Source organism: Canis lupus, chromosome X (assembly GCF_011100685.1).
Source record: "Canis lupus familiaris isolate Mischka breed German Shepherd chromosome X, alternate assembly UU_Cfam_GSD_1.0, whole genome shotgun sequence".
Lineage (NCBI taxonomy): Eukaryota > Metazoa > Chordata > Mammalia > Carnivora > Canidae > Canis > Canis lupus.
The window spans coordinates 20,849,676-20,866,812 of NC_049260.1; the positions used below are offsets into that span (position 1 = coordinate 20,849,676).

At 39.8% G+C, this 17,137-nt stretch overlaps 1 long non-coding RNA gene across 1 annotated transcript in view; it reads left to right on the forward strand.

Moving 5' to 3' along the window:
• The first annotated feature begins 1,749 nt into the window (after window positions 1-1,749).
• The window catches only part of LOC119868179, a 56,974-nt gene continuing 41,586 nt past the window's right edge, over window positions 1,750-17,137 (forward strand). The window contains exon 1 of the long non-coding RNA XR_005385925.1: window positions 1,750-1,915. This is a non-coding gene — a long non-coding RNA (uncharacterized LOC119868179). The remainder of the gene's footprint in view (window positions 1,916-17,137) is intronic.

Below are 17,137 nucleotides of genomic sequence, written 5' to 3' on the forward strand. Positions count from 1 at the left end.
ATCAGTGATAATGCTGTGAGATGGAATAGAGAAGACCAATAACTAGGTTTCAGGTTGATAATTAAAACGTTAGTTTGTATTATTCTTGACTTTCGCCACAATGACAGTCGATAAAACACTTTCATGTTGCTACTGGAGACTTTCGTGGAGTGACCCGGCGCGGTCTTTGATATCACGGTAGTGTTTTCATCATTTTGAAGCAGGGCAGATGTTTTTACATCTGTTCCTTACTGTCCCAGTGAGGGTTGAAAGGAGTCTTGCTTGATTGAGTCCCCTTAGATAAGGAATATGGAAATTATATTTTTAACCTCGCTGTGACTGGACTGCTAAATACCAAGTAGGAGAAAACATCTTTCTTTTGATTGTTTGTTTGTGAAAGCTTTCCACTCCGGTAGTGTAGAATTCATTCATATTACAGCTGTCAGATCTTCTTAGGAATTAAGAATACCTTCTGTTGTTATTTCCATTTTTCTCATTTGTTTACCTCTGGTCAGTTGAAATGCTGTCACTTAGTGGTGTACAAAAGACACAAAAGAGCATTGGTTCACAGAGAAGTTTTGGGTCTTGAAGTTTATGTATAGTTTTCAAAGAATGAGAAGAGTTCTATGGAGTTCACACACAGGAGAAGACTTGGATTTAAAATATTAGAATTGGAAACGAATATATTTGCCTTTATACCAGATGACGATCTTAACTGTGTGGTATTGACTTCAGCTCGCTTTCTAACCATGCCATATTGAAGTGATTCAGGGAGAGTATCACAATTACTGCTGAACTCCTTGGGAGCACGTTGTTTTCTGCTTCCTTTCAACATATCCAGTTCTCAGTCCGGTGCTGATTGTGTAAAAGGTCTTCAGTAACATTAGTTGCATTGCATTTGACAGCATGCTAAGGGAGGGGCTGTGAAGATAGACTAGTGGATGTTGCTTGCGGTATTGGGAGTTTACCATCCAGGTGAGAAGGCGTACTGACAAAAAACAGGAGACAAATCCTTTTATAGCAAGAGCATGTTATTTACTCGATTTGTTTGTAGGACTTATCTGTGTGTCCAGTCAGGGAGTGTTATAATTTAGAGAAACAACATGTGGAGAGGCAATTCTGGATGAAAACATCAAATTCATCTATTTAAAAATATATAATGTATTTTAAAATGCTGTCTTTGTTTATGCGGGCTTCTTAATTTATTGTCCTTGCTTGACTCTTGGAAGTGCTAAAGGGAGAGATGGATTGTTGAGAGTCTTACTTTTTGAAGGGAGGTCTGCAGACAGCAGCGCTGGCATCAGTCGAGAGCTTGTTAGAAAGGCACAGTATCAGGTCCTACTCAGACCTACTGAATCTGAATCTGCATTTTAACAAGATCCCTCTGCAGTTCATATGCTCATTAAAGTCTGAGAAGCACGGTTTGTGGGGATCCTTTATGTTAGCAATAGGTCAAGGAAGTGTGGAAGCCTTTTTCTAGAAGAGAATAGAGGTAGAGAAGAGTAAATACAGTGCTGTTTACTAGAGAATGATTAATGAGGGGAAAGTATGGGAATGTTGTTAGTGAAATTTTTACGAAACAATTTGGAAAAGGCTCACCAGTGCATTGAGGAAACTGTTCTAAATTGGCCAAGAAATGGAAAAAGTGAACAAGTTCAGACTGATCCTTGCCCCTCTCCAGCTGCTTGATTTCCATAGGGAGGCTGCTCTGTTGATTCTCCATTATCAAATGAGCCTTGGTTTTTCCCTTTTTCCCCTCTCAACCTTGGAGCAATCCTAGCTAGAATTTTGCTTCACTGCCAGATATTCTTTGGGAGCAGAGGTTGCTCACTTTATATAATAATATTTTACAACTTAACTTGCCTCTTCCCACAGATTACTTCCATAATGAGAAGACCAAGGACCTGTGGATTCTGCAGAACCTTCGTTTGACAAGGTACTGGTGAATGGTGATGCACAGATGGGCTGGGATGAGCTTAATTCATTATTACACACACACTACAGCTTTGTTTATTATTAATGACATGGCAGACATTTTCCTTAGCTCTGGAACTGAAAAAAGCAATAACCCCACCATAAGGGAGACAGGAATGGGAAGATAATAAATATTTATCACCAAATCTCTCTTTCCTAGCAACCACAAATGGAGGAGGAAATGAGCATCTAATTTTTTTGAGAGCCAGTGCCAGGAAAACAAAAGCTTTAAAAAAATTTCATTAATCAAGCAGATTGATTGCTGTGGGTTCTAGAAATCTCAATACAGTTTTTTAATGGAGGGAGATGCAATGATTGAGCACAGTTGAGACACTCTTGGATACCTGCAATCTTGGCCAGATGCCACTTGCAAAAATGACTGTCATCTATCAAGAGTATTAAATAATACAATCTGGTGGCTCTGTTCACAGAATAGTATTATTTTGTTTGTTTTTCTGAGCTAAATACACAGTATAGCAACAGAGTTATAAAATTGCATTGTCTCACACAGCATATGAGTTTGCATTTCAGAGAATTTACTAATACACTGGAATTGTGTTTTAAAGATTATGTCTAAGTCGAGATGTGTTATGCACTTTTTTTTTTTTGGCTTTTTTAAGTATGGTATAGTGTCCTTGAAAGAGTACAAGGTCTTCAAACTCTGTGAGGAGGACAACTCAGCTTCTCTAGGACCGGAAACCAATTTCCTCCATGTATGCATTTCACTGCCATTGTTTAATGCTAAATAGGAAAAGACAGAGCTAATATACGCTTCTAGTCCTATCACTGTAAGTAGTGATCCATGTGACTGAATAGATTCAAAGTCTGAGCCTCTGGGCCTCAGCTTCTTTGTTTGATAAATAAAGGGATTGAAAGAGAAACTTCTGGGGCACCTGGATGGCTCAGACAGTTAAGTGTCTGCCTTTGGCTTAAGTCATGATCCCAGGATCCTGGGATCTAGCCCCGCGTTGGCAGGGAGCCTGCTTCTCCCTCTCCCTCCACCCCGCACCTCGTGTGTGCATGTGTGCACTCTCTCTTTCTCTTTCTCTCTTAAGTAAATAAATAAAATCTTAAAAAAAAAAAACTCCTTGAGACCCCTTCTTGTAGTAGAACTCTGACCTTACAACTCCATGGCTAGCCTTGGTTTTCTTATCTGAATTCCGAGCCTTGGCCACCCATATAACTCCAGCATCAAGACCGTCACAAATATATATATATATATATATATATATATATATATATATATATATATATATATATGTTTTGTATTTGTGATGTATTTGTGATCTTACTCCTTTTTATCTTCTTTTTTATTCACCTGAGCTATATTTTATCTTTCTTTGATATTATTTGACTGATAAACCATGAAATGACTCTGGTTTGGCACGTCTCAGTGGATACATAACTTTAATGAAGCAAGCAGCACAAGTGTCCACTGACTTTGTTTTGTGGCCATTGTCTGTTGGGTGATGTTTATACCTGGTTCAGCCTGTGGAGCTACATCCTCCCTGAATGAGGAAGGAATCCTGAGGAAGTCATCTTACAGCTGCCTTCACAAAGGAGTAGGAAGACAAAAGGAACAATTGATAGAGAGGAGGGTGAAAACAAAATTCATTAGTTCTAACCATCTCTTGTTCAGCCTCTGTGACCTAATGCCCTTCCTAGGTGTTATATGTAGAAATGTCTTAACCTTGTGCAGTATTTGTCTTGGTGCACCGAAGACAAAGGTATATACTGCACACATTTTGTGTACCAGATTAGACATTCTCAGTATCTTGGATTCAATAATCATTGGGCCAGATTTCATGGGGTGAATGAACTACTCAGCACAGCAGATAATGCATTTCCCATTTTCCTAACTTTGTTCCTGACCATGATGATGCTATTTAATGCCCCGGAGATACAATTTACTAAATGATACACTAGTAGCCAGAACAAGTTAATAAACTTCTCCAAATGTCTACCTTCTACCCAGGAAGCAACTAATTCCTCATATTATCACCTCCAATATATTATAGAAATGTCAGTATGAGCATCACTATCAACACTTTGCTCTTACAGCTTCTTTGTTACACTATTGAGATAGGACTTCCTCTATCTGCAAAAGGGGCTCATTTGTAGAAAGAAGGCATATCTGCCTCTATGGATTGAGCTAGATTTCTAATTTGTAATAATGCATTTTTAAATGTCCTAACTCTTCTTGAATTTAGTACCATGAGAGAGTACTTAATGATATTATCCATGACGATCATTGGACCAAAATGCGCATCTTTAATAGTACATTTTCGTAGTTGGTAAATTTAAATGAGTTTATTCTCTAGCATTCATTCAAATACCTGTACAATTCTGGACCAGTATTCTGTGCAGCTCTTGCATTTTCAAGATTCATTTTCTAATCAGTGAAATCATTTACCTCTCTCAGATGCTAGGCTAGCAGTAATGGAGCTGAGAGAGTTGTTAACTATGACACTCTGCCTTTTATCTCATCTTTCTGGGAAAGGCAGGAAAAAAAATTGCCTTAGCCTCATCTTTTTTCACCCAAAGAGGAAACAGACACTAATCAACATTCATTTCTGCCCCCAAATTCAGCAACTCAGTCGTCCACAGTGTCATAGTGCTGTCTGTCACATGGGCTTCTAATCACGAAGTCTTCTTAAAAGAATGACCAGGAGCTTTGGTGTGTATAACAGGTGTGATCTGGTGCACTGCCCAGGACCATTTCACTTCTTCCTAAGGGAGGAATGATAACGATGGGCAAAGTGGTGGCATCTCTCTTTAAAATTCCCATCATACAGTGTGACTTAGAGCCTTGCAAAATACTAGACAGTATGCTCTGCTTTTACAGCGATAAAATCAATATGTTTGGAAAGATTTACATTTTCATCAAGGAAAGGAACATGGCAGATTTAGGCTTCCAGCAATTTATTGCATGTGACAATGTTGGCAGGAATGATTTAAGGAATTGAGAAATCACTGACCCTCTAAAATGCTTTAGGAGAGCAATATTAGAAAACTAGATGAGGTGATAATCTGTATTAATTTATAGTTGTCTAGCATTTTTTGAGAGTGCCATATAGAAGCCAAATTTTTATGCATGTCTCTTTTAAGTTATTTGCGCATTTGTGAAATGTAGAAATTGGGAAAGGCAGGACCATGAAATTGACAGTGTCTGTCTAACTCTATCTGAAGTCAGTTCCATCTTGTCTTGTCACATCTTTCACATTAAATCTGACTGTTCCCAAATATCTTTCACCAATTTCTAGTGGTAACCAAGGAAACACAGTAAAGGGGACCCATCTCTCTAAGGATTGGCTCACTAGAATTTCTACTTCTGTTAGAATTTCTGTCTTCTCATAATTTCTTATGGTTAGATTAAAAGTTTACTTTTGATTTTTACCTTTGGAAAGGCCACGAGAGGGTGTAAAAAATTATTGTTTTAAAATAATTTGATTTTGCCAAAGGGCTCCATGATCAGATTGATCATTATCTGACACTTTGAGAAGTTCAAGCAGTTGTTTATTATTCATCCTAATAGAAGGGACTAGAGACATGACTAATAGAAATCCACATATAGCCCACAGATTATTACAGTTTGTTTTTTCATGAAAAATTACAGCATTTCCATTTAAAATGTCTATTAATTAATTCTTTATTTGAGAGGGAGAGAGACAGAGACAGGGAACATGCAAGCCTGCAGGCATGAACAAAAGGGAGGGGCAAAGGGAGAGGGAGAGAATCTTAAGTGGAAAATATGCCCAGTGTGGAGCCTGATGTGGAGCTTGATCTTACGACCCCAAGGTCATCACCTCAGCTGAAAGATCAAGAGTCAGAGGCTTAACTGAGCCAGCCAGGTGCCCCTCATTTAAAATGTTTTAAATAAGAGGTCTGGACATCTACCCATACTTGCAACATCTTCTTTTTCCTCTGTTCTAGGTGAGGTGTCCCCTTTTGGAGTTTTATAGTGCTATATCCTCTCTGTTCCTAGTTCTTACTGTTGCTGTGTTTTTCATCTATTGATTATTGTCTGTCTATGCTTCATGAGGACAGGAACAGAGTCTGTTCCTGTTCATCATTGTGTTCCCTGTGGTCTTAAGCAGTGCGTGGTACTGAGTGGGCTATCACTCTTTTGACAAATGAATGGAATGAACATGGTACAGTCATCATATTTCATAACAGTCTTGTTTATGAAATAACAAGTTAAGACATCCTTTTTAGTAAAAAAATGTAATATGTCTTCCTTTGATTACAATATGATTACAGACATTTTGGAAAATATGAAAAAAGAAAACATGCAGGGATGGAGAAATTAATGTTTTGGTGTATATGCTTCTAGTAACTTTTCTTTATCTGTATTCACCCATATATAAGCATATTTCTTCGGTCCCACCACTATGCAAAATACTGTTGTAAACTGCTTTTCATTCTAATGGTATATTGTTTTCCCATTTTGAATTCTTTTTCTATCACATTATTTTATTGACTGTAAAGTGTTCCTTTAAATGGCTTTGCTATGATATATTTCATGAATTTCTCCATAATGGAATGTGGGTACCACAAAGTGTGGTGTGGAATGAACATTTAGTTTCTAATCCTGCTTGCTTTTTATATAAGAAAGAAATTAGACTTTGTTATTATTCAGTATACAAGTTGACATAGCTGCCTCCAATCAGTTCACATATGGGACGATTCTGAGTTCTGTTTGGCTAAGGGGATCCAGGAGGAAGGGAGAATCCCAAAGGGGCTTGATGGTGACTCACTCATTTGTTGTTTGAGTCTTTCATGGATTTCACTTGATTTGTGTCTTGTTCAGGGAATTATAGATTATATGTTAACCATATTATATATTAGCTTGTCTGTTGGCCTCCAAATGGACCAGTAGATTAGAAGAAATTTTACTAAGAAACTGAGGATTAAGAGACTACTCTGAAGGCAAGACTAAGCAAACCATAAGAAAATGGCAGAGTTGACTCTTATTTTTTGTGTGACTTCTTCCTTAGCCTCATTGTAGAGTGTGAACAATGATTCCTAATTAGATCTGACAGTAGACTACTTCCTACTATTTAAGTGCATGCACCCATTCACACACACACACACACACACACCCTATATCTTCAATATAAAGTCAATGGTTTGTTACCCAAAGGATGCAAAAATATAGATTTGAACGGGTACATGAACCCCGATGTTTATAACAGCATTATCAATAATAGCCAAACTATGGAGAAAGCCCAAATGTCCATCAACTGATGAATGGATAAAGAAGATGTGGGGTGTATATATATATATATACACACACACACATTTATATGCAGCATATAAATATACATAATGGAATATTACTAAGCCATCAAAAACAATGAAATCTTGCCATTTGCAACAACATGGATGGAGCTAGAGGGTATTATGCTAAGTGAAGTAAGTCAGTCAGAGAAAGACAAATACCATATGACCTTACTCATATGAGAAATTTAAGAAAGAAAACAGATGAACATATGGGAAGGGGGAAAAGATATAAAGGAGAGCGGGTAACAAGCCCTAAGAGACTCTTAACAATAGAGAACAAATTGAGGGTTGATGGGAAGGATGTGGGTGGGGAATGGGCTTGATAGGAGTTGGGTATTTTTAAAACGAATCTTTAGTTTTTTAAAGATTTAATATTCATTTTTAGAGAGAGAGAGAGAGCAGCAGAGGGAGAGAGAGAGAAAAATCCTCAAGCAGACTCCCTGCTGAGCATGGAGCTTGATGTGGAACTTGATTCCAGGATCCTGAGATCATGACCTGAGCTGAAATCAAAAGTCCGATGCTTAACCAACTGAACCACCCCGGCGCCCTGGGTGATGGGAATTAAAGAGAGTACTTGTTGTGATGAGCAATGGGTATTGTATGTAGGTGATGAATCACCGAATTTACTTCAGAAACCAATATTGCACTGTATGTTAACTACTAAAATTTAAATAAAGCCAATAACATCATCGTCTGAACACTATGTGAGAAAGTAACTGCTTTTTAAAAAACACATTTGTGTAATGGAGAGTGCATTTGGGAATGTTTCCTTCCTCATTGAGATTTTTGTCACTGAAAAGTAATTTCACACACATACACGCACACACACATTGGGGACAGAATTTTTCAACACCTTCAAAATTTTTTCAGAAGAGAATTTTGGTGGGACTTATAATAATAGTTTGCGAAAGATATAAAGATTTGGCACATCCTGAATAGTTTGCAAGAATAAGTGAATATCATTAAGGAAGGTAGAAATTTACTGGTCTATTTGCCCCTGAAGCCATTGTATATAATTGGTTATTGGGAATAGAAAGCAAGTATAATGATTTGGTAAGCATGGGCAATGATGCATTTCTTTCATTTCTAAGTACATATATGTATGATATGTCTTTAAAGTTTGGCTATTAAAACTAAGAATTATAATAAACTGAACTTAGAATCAGAACTTCATATTGCTACATTAGAGGGTGTTAAACTAAGACTTAAAAAGATGAAGCATATTCAATCATATCGCTTTTCCCAGAACAGTTATAGTATGATAATATTTTGGAGAGAGAAACAAGTTTTTGGTACCATTAAGAAATGACATAAAAATTACTTCAAAATATTGCTTTTACAATGTTTATCCCTTTTAAAATAATTTCTCTTTTGGAGAAAGCCATGATGTATATGACATTTTCAGTTCTACACATATGTTTATTATAAGTAAATTAAATTAACTTCAACCTACTGAAGATACTATATTATTTAATGATGAGTCTGCAATAAATATTTGGGATCACTTCCCTACACAAAATAGAAATAGAGTAGGCAAGAAATGGGATAAAGACTGCCAAAGAGATTATAATTTGTAATTATATGCAGAACTAATCACACCAATTCTAATAAAATGTCCTGCTCAGCAACTTGAAGCCTTCACAATTTATAGCAAAACACATTATCTCTTTGGGCATTGGAATTAAAGCCAGATACACCTTGGATCTTTCCATCGTAAGATCCAGTCAACTCAAGGTCTTGATTTTTGATCCCTGAGACATTGCCTCTTTAACTGTAAATTCCTTCACTTTCCTATATGTGTGGAATGTGGTCTTCACGTGGTCTCTTATTCCCTTCTGTTTACACCTGTTTACACTTGTTCGTCTACACTCAGCAGCTTCGAAGCCTCCATAAACATCCTAAACTTTCTGGCCTCTTTGACCAGTGCAAGGTTGTGTGTTTTTCCAAGCCTCACTCACCCCGACTCCTGCTTTCTACCTAGAAAAGTTATGGTAAGCATCTGTTTATTCGAAGCTGCCAAACTGCCTTTCAGAGTGCTTGTGCCATTTTGCATTCTCACCAGCAGTGTGTGAGTTTCAGTTGCCTTGCATCCTTATCAGCACTTGAATATTTTCAGGTGTTTTGTTTTAGTCATTGCTTACCCCCCCCCCCCCGCCACCCCCCCAGCTTTATTGAGTTATAATTGACACATAACACCTACAAATGTAAGGTGTACATGGTACATGCTGATGACTTGGTATATGTATATATTGCAAAATCATGACCTCAATAAGGTTAGTTAATGCATCCATCACTTCACATAACTGCTATTTTTTTTTATAATGGAAAAATTTAAGATCTACTGTCTCAGCAACTTCCAATCATATAATATTTTATTGTTAATAGTAGTCACCATGTTGTATATTAGGTCCCCAGAAGTTATTTATGTTGAAACTGGAAGTTTGTTTCCTTTGACCAACATCTCCCTATTTCCCAGCCCCTGGCAACCACCGGTGTACTCTCTGCTCTTGAGTTCAGCTTTTTAAATTCTTTTTATTTTTTTTAAAGATTTTATTTATTTACTCATGAGAGACACAGAGAGATAGAGGCTGAGACACAGGCAGAGGGAGAAGCAGGCTCCTCGCAGGGAGCCTGATGTGGGACTCGATCCCCAGACCCCAGATCAGTCTGCCCTCAGTCGAAGGCAGACACTCAACTGCTGAGCCACCCAGGTGTCCCTGAGTTCAGCTTTGTTTTTAGATTCCACATGGAAGTGGAGGTATACAGTATAGGTCTTCCTGTGTCTGACTTATTTCACTTAGCATAATGCCCCCAGGGTCCGTTCATGTTGTCGTAAATGGTAGGATTTCCTTCTTTTTATGGATGAATATTTTTTATTGCATATACAGACCACATTTTCTTTTTTTTAAGATTTTATTTATTTATTCATGAGAATACACAGAGAGGAGATCGAGAGAGAGGCAGAGACACAGGCAGAGGGAGAAGCAGGCTCCATGCAGGGAGCCAGACGCGGGACTCGATCCCGGGTCTCCAGGATCACGCCCTGGGCTGAAGGCAGCGCTAAACCACTGTGCCACCTGGGCTGCCCCAGACCACATTTTCTTTATCCACTCATCCATCCATGGAAACTTAGGTTGTTTCCATGTCTTGGCTCTTTTTTGAATATTAATACTGCAGTGAACATAGGGGTACAAATATCTCTTTGAGTCAGTGATTTAATTTCCTTCAGATAATATACCCAGAAGTGGGATGTTGGATCATATGGCAGTTCTATCTTTAATTTTTTGAGGACTCTCCATACTGTTTTACACAGTGGTTACACCAATTTCCATTCCCATCAACAGTTCACAAGTGTTCCCTTTTACTCACATCCTCATGAGCATGTGTTAAGGCTTATCTTTTTGGTCATAACTTTCCTAATTGGTGTGAGGTGATAACTCGTGGTTTTGCCTTGCATTTCTGTAATGACTAGTGATATTGAGCATCTTTTTATGTGTTGTTGGCTATTTGTCTGTCTTCCTTAGAAAGATGTCTATTCAGGTCCTCTGCCTATTTTTAAAATCAGGTTCTATCTTTTTGCTATGGAGCTGTAGGAGTTCCTTATGTATTTTGGATTTTAACCCCCATCCGATACATGGTTTTATAAATATTTTCTCCCCCTTTGTAGGTTGCCTCCTTCTTTTGTTGACTGTTACTGCTTTGCAGAAGCTTTCTTGTTTGATGTCATCTTATTTGTTTATTTTTGCTTTTGATGTCACATCTGAAAAATCATTGTCTAGACCAAATGTCAAGGAGTGTTTCTGAGAGGTGTACTATAGTGTCTGCTGTTTTGGGGTGGAGTGCTTTATAAATGTTAATTAGGTCAAGTTGGTTGATAATGTTGTTCAGGTCCTCTACATCTTAGCTGCTTTGGGTCAGTCCCACACAGGTACAGAGGAGGAATTTGTACACAAAGGATCCCCTTTCCAAAGTTAAGGGAAAGCATCTCTCCTTACCAGGATTCTTCCCATACCCTATGGATCTCAGACGCCCCTCATTATGGCCATTTGGCCAGAAAGACAGCATTTTTCTTCAAGTTTTAATTTCCTGTGCTGCTGCCTTAGAGAGAGAGGAGGAGGGGGCAGAGAAACCAAGAATTTTTCCACAGGATGCACACCATAGATTTCTTTTTTTAAGATTCTTTTGTCGAGAAACATTCTCTTGGAGTTTTGGCTATCGTGCTGATGCATAGGTCCATGACTGAGGTCCTCCACAGAGAAAGGCAAGGAGAGAAAGAAGGAAAAAACCCCAAGAGTTCTTCTCTACTCTTCCACTTGCAAACACCCTTTCCCTGGTTCTCTGATCAGGAATATGGAATTTCTCTTAGAGGTTTGGCTGAAGGATCCGCTGCATGGTTTTGTAACTGGTGTCAAAGCTGAGGGAGATAAGAGGGGGAAATAAGTGGAAAGTCATTACCATATGGGTTGATTTTTAAAATTTGGACTTCTTTCCCTAATTTTCTTGCTGTTGTTTACTTTGCAGAGCTCTCAGGAGGTTGCCTTTTATATTGAAAGTATTTAGTTGTCATTGTTGGGGGAGAGAGACTATGATAGGCTTATTTCAACTTGGCTCACACTACAAGTCCTGATTTGTGTTTTGAAAAGATGATTCTCTGGAGCAAGCTAAGAGGGGATGTAGTGGGGTTAATGCGTAGATCACTCTAATAGTCTAGTTAACAGATGGTGATAGCTTGGATTAGGAAGGTAGCAGCTGAATTGATGAGAAAAGTATGGTTTCAAGAGACATGTAAGAGGCAAAATTAATTGGATTCAGTAAAAAGTTTAAAGCAGGGAATTGAAAGGGAAGTGTAAAAGATGATGCCATAATTCTGGCTTGAGAAAATGGATGGTGGTGGTACCATTTGCTGAGGTAGGAAATACTTGAAGAGGACCACATTTGTGTGTGGAAGGAAGGGCACGGGAGGTGCTGAGTTCAGTTTTGGACATGTAGAGCTTGAGGTGCCCTTGAGACAGCTAGGCCAAATGTCAGGTAGGCAGACGTATGGATACACAGCTTGGAACCTGCAGTGGCTTTGGACCAGAGATTGAAATCTATGAACTATTTGTATAAAGGTGGTAATCAAAATCACAGCTATGATTTTACACCGAGAGAACTGAGAATAAAAGAGGGCCCAATACCACATCTGGAAGAATCCAGATGTTTAATGGCTTAGTAGAGGATAAACTACGAAAAGGAGATTTAGAAGGAACCAACAGAGATCTAAGAAGAAAACAGGAGAAGGGTATGCATCGTAGAAGCCATTGACAGAGTATTAAAAGTTGATTGGATCACAGTGTCTCATGTTCTTGAGATATCAAAGAAGCTGAAGACTGAAAAATGTTCCCTTTGAGTTTAGCAACGTGGATGTCACTAGTGCCTTTAGTAGGAGTAGGAGCAGGAGCCAGATTAGAATGAATTGGAGAAGGAGCAGGAAGTGAACAGATGGATGTCACATGTACAGACGACTCCTGGGGGAAGTTTTGCTCTGAAGCAGAAGATGAAGATAGGGCTCTATTTACTCGGAGGATATGGGTTAGAAGGAGGTTTTTTTTTTTTTAAATGGGAGAAATTTGAGCATGTTGGAGACTTATGGGAATTGTCTTTTTGAGGAAGGGGATTGGATATATCAGAGGAAGAGGGAAGAATTGAGAAGTAAGTTTCAGGGGTGGGTGGCAGAGGAAAATGGGATCCAAAGCATCAAGGGATTGGCCTTATATGGAAGGCAGGCCTCAGTCCTACAGTAAAGGGTCAGGTTGAGGAAAATGCTCAGAATGGGCACGGATGTCCATAGGTTTCCATGTTTGGCCAGAAAGTTGAGGGAGTTCCTGCCTGGTGTCCTCTATGTCATCTGTAAAACAGCGGGTATTGATATCATGTTCTGCAAGTTGAGGGAGAGGTAATGAGTGTTGCATTGGGGGCCACTCTGAAGTTTGAGGGGACAGATGCTATGGTGACTAGGAGAATAAGCTGTTGAAGGAAGTGTGTTAAGGCCCAAATCCTTTTCACTCCATGTTCGGAATACTGAATTTTCAGCCACTGCTCCATACTGGAACTCCTTTTTCCCTGCACGTTCACCTGTGTCATCACCCCTGCGAGGCATGCTTCTGGCGCCTTTGTCTAATGACTTGTCCTCATCCTCCGGGTCTCAGTTTGGATGCCTTTCCTCTGACAAACCTCTGCTGTGGTTAGGTAGAAGAGGTTAGCTGTTCTGGATGTGTGCTTCCAGGGCCACCCTTACCTTGTTTCCCACAGTCCATGTGGGTGCAGTTGCTTGTCTGACTGGTCACCTCTCCTACTCTGAAGTCAGCTCTCCGAGGTTGAGGGCCCACACGATTAGGGGCAATGATAACATGGTTAGCTCTAACCTATAGTACATGGCCTGTCTCAGAATAGGCACACAAGATTCAGTTTCAGAATGAACGTGGAAAATTGACTATGATGAGAGAACTGATCACAGGGCTAGAAGGAGGGTGGCACCTGTCCAGGTGAAAGAGTCTGTACGAAGTGCTATTTTGTGAACTCAGGTACTGGCCCCTTGGCAGCAGAAGCAGGAGGGAAACCATCAGGGAGATGTGAGATTAAGACTCTTCTCTACTGGGGTTAAGGGCCGGGGGTAGTGGGGTGGGGGACACAGACCCATGCTGCCCCCTGATGGTGTGATAGTGCTGGACGGGAGCTGTTGGAGGCGCTCACGGCTGAGGGCACCGCCTTTCTGGACAAGGCTTCTATTTGCACGGGACCAAATGTGGTTGTGAGTGTTGGTGGTTGATATCAACTCTCTTATTTAATATTGCTCATTATTTCAGCAACCTGCGAATAACAGCTGGACTGTGTGGGATGAAAGCAACTTTTCAGTGCAGGCAAACAGATCATGGCAGTTCTCTTGGAGAAATAGCACTTGTTAGTTTTCAAAAATAAATCTGCTTTTTTGTCCTCGTTCTTAAAAAATGCCAAATTGCAAGATGTGCATGTGTGCGTGCATGTGCGTGCGTGTGTGTGTGTGTGTGTGTGTGTGTGTGTGTGTAAGATGAGGCCAGGACAAATTTAAACCAAAGGAAATGCTTTAGAGCTAGGCTGCCTCCTCCTCCTTCAAAGGCTGATAAGCACAAATGCCATTTCGGCACTGGATTTACAGTTCCTCTCGTGTATGCCCGGCAAACTCACTTATCTTCAGGGGATACTAGTTCATGGAGAAAACAAGTTCGTACCGGGAAGTTCAATTATTCTCCTAAAATATCAATAGCTTAGCGGTAAGAAAGCCAAAACAACAGGCCCTTTTCTAGATTGGATGGATTCTCAAGACATCTATAAAGGCTTGCTCCAAACAGCAAGAAAGTAATAGCTATAAATGTTACCCAGTGGGCAGGGTTGGGAATGGAGATCGCTCCTCCTGGTCTCCAGTTAGAAAGTGTGACTGGTGCTCCATCACTCACGGCAGGAGCTCCTCTGCCTCAGTTTTCCTTTCCCTTTATTTTAGTTATCACTCTTGCTCTTCATGGCGGTGGGTGCATTTTCCAGGTCTTTGGTCTAGGATTTCTCTTTTGGGTTGTCTCTGGAGTGACTGTCTTCGTTTAGGAGAGCAGCTTGGCGTTTCCCTGGGGAGCCCCTGCCAAACTGGGGAGTTTAGTGTTGCCTGCTCTGCGCCAGTCCTCAGCAGCCCAGTAATGTGATTGGCTGCAAATCCTTGAGGTGAATGGCATTTTGAGGGTTTCTCTTTCATTCTAGACTGCCTAATCAATGTGTTTTGGGGGGACAGGGGGTTGATAATTGAAATCCTTTCTATGAAGCTAGCTGCCTCCATTGGTAGCGCTGCAGGGAGTGTAGTATATGGTGAGGACTTGTGTCTGCCATCACTTTGTCATAGGAGGGCAAAGTGTCTGAAAAAGAGCTTGGCTTTGGAGGAGCCCTGACTTCGCCTTTGAGACTACATGGCTCATTGGGTCTTTCTCCATGGCTATAAGAAATTCGTTTTTAGTATAAGAGGTACACTAAGCGCTTTCATTAATTCCTTTCATATTTGAAAACAGAAAACTGGGAGGGCTTTGGTAAGCCATACATGTATCTGATATGCAGTTACACAGAACTCTTACAAATGAAAGAAATTGTTGATCGCCTCCCCCCACCCGCCCACTCCACAGCAGTTCTATATAACAAGCCCTTATTTATAACCTGTACCTAAAGAGGAAATGGTGTGCCATAGTGGTTGAGAAGGGGGCTTAGGGGTTAGAGGATCTAGGTTCTAGCTATTTGGACTTGGGCAAACCATTTAACCCTTTTCAGCCTTTGTTTTCCCATCTGTAAAATGGAGAAAATAACAGTACTCACAGGACTGTTATAAGGATCAAATGAGATCATGCAAGTAGAGTTTGGCACACTGCCTGATGGTGCTGAATAATTAATCGTTCGTGTGATTTAACAGAGCTTTTCACTATTTTTTTCTAATCCTCTTCCAAGGAAAATAGATCAGTTATATAAAGAGCTCATTGTTCTGCTGCACACCTTGGTAGTTTTAAGTAAGCAAGTTTGGGATTAGACATGAGGGTGAACTGAATTCCTCTACCCACTCCTCACTCTCTTACTCCTTTATTTTATTGGTTTTCATAGCACATATCACAATACCTGTTGTGGGTTGAGTTGTGCTCTCCCAAAAGGTATGCTGAGATCTATGCTAGTTGCTAGGGCTGCCATAACAAATACCATAGACTGCAGGGCTTGGATGACAGACATTTATTTCCTCACAGTTCTTAAGGCTGGAAATCCAACCTCAAGGTGTAGGCAGAGTTAGTTTCTTCTGAAGAGTTTCTCCTTGGCCTTTAGATGGCTCTCTTCTTCCCCTTTCTTCCCACCATCATTCCTCTGCATGTGTCTGTGTCCTAATTCCCTCTTCTTTTAAGGCCACCAGTCCCATTGGATTAGGGCCCCACTCCAGTGACTTCATTTAAACTTAATTGCTTCTTTAAAGGCCCTTTCTCCAAATACAGTTACATTCTGAGATACTAGGGGTTAGGACTTTATTTTTTTATTTTTTTATTTTTTTGGGGTTAGGACTTTAATGTGAATTTGGGGGGAGGGTGCAATTCAGCCCATAACAAAGTCCTAACCTCTGGTATCCATGAATATGACCTTATTTGGAAATAGGACCTTTGCAGATGTAATCAAATTAAGATGAGGTCATGCTGGATAGAGTAGACCCTAAATCCAATGACTGGTGTCCTCAGAAAAAGTGATCCAGAAACATGGAAGAGACATCCAGAGAAGAAGGCCGTGTAAAGATGGAGGCAGAGATTGTAGATATGTTGCCACGAGGCAAGGAATGTGAAGGACTGCTGACCACTGCCAAAAGCTAGAAGAAATCAGGAAGAATTCTTCCTTAGAGCCTCCAGAGGGAACATGGCCTTGCTGACTTCTTGATTTCAGACTTCTGGCTGCCAGAACTGTGAAAGGATAAATTTCTGTTGTTTTAAGCTATGCATTTTGTGGCAATTTAATATGGAAGCCGTGGCCAGCTAATACATTATCTGACATTATATATTTGTTACTTGTCTTCTCTATCTTCTACTGGAATATAAGTTCCATGAGGTCAGGGATTTGCCTGTCTTGTATTGCTAGCCTAATGGATATTGAATGAATGAATGAATGAATGAATGAGGGGAATTTACAAGAAGAGAGTGAGGAACAGGGATGGAGAAAGAAAAAGGAGTGGAAAGCCCTGAAAAGGCAAATGATCATGAGTCTCAAACATAGTTGACCCTTGAACAACATGGATTTGAATTGCACAAGTCCACTTAAATGTGGATTTTTTTTCAATAAATATATTGGGCGTTTTTTTGAAGATTTGCTGCAATTTAAAAAAACTCACAGA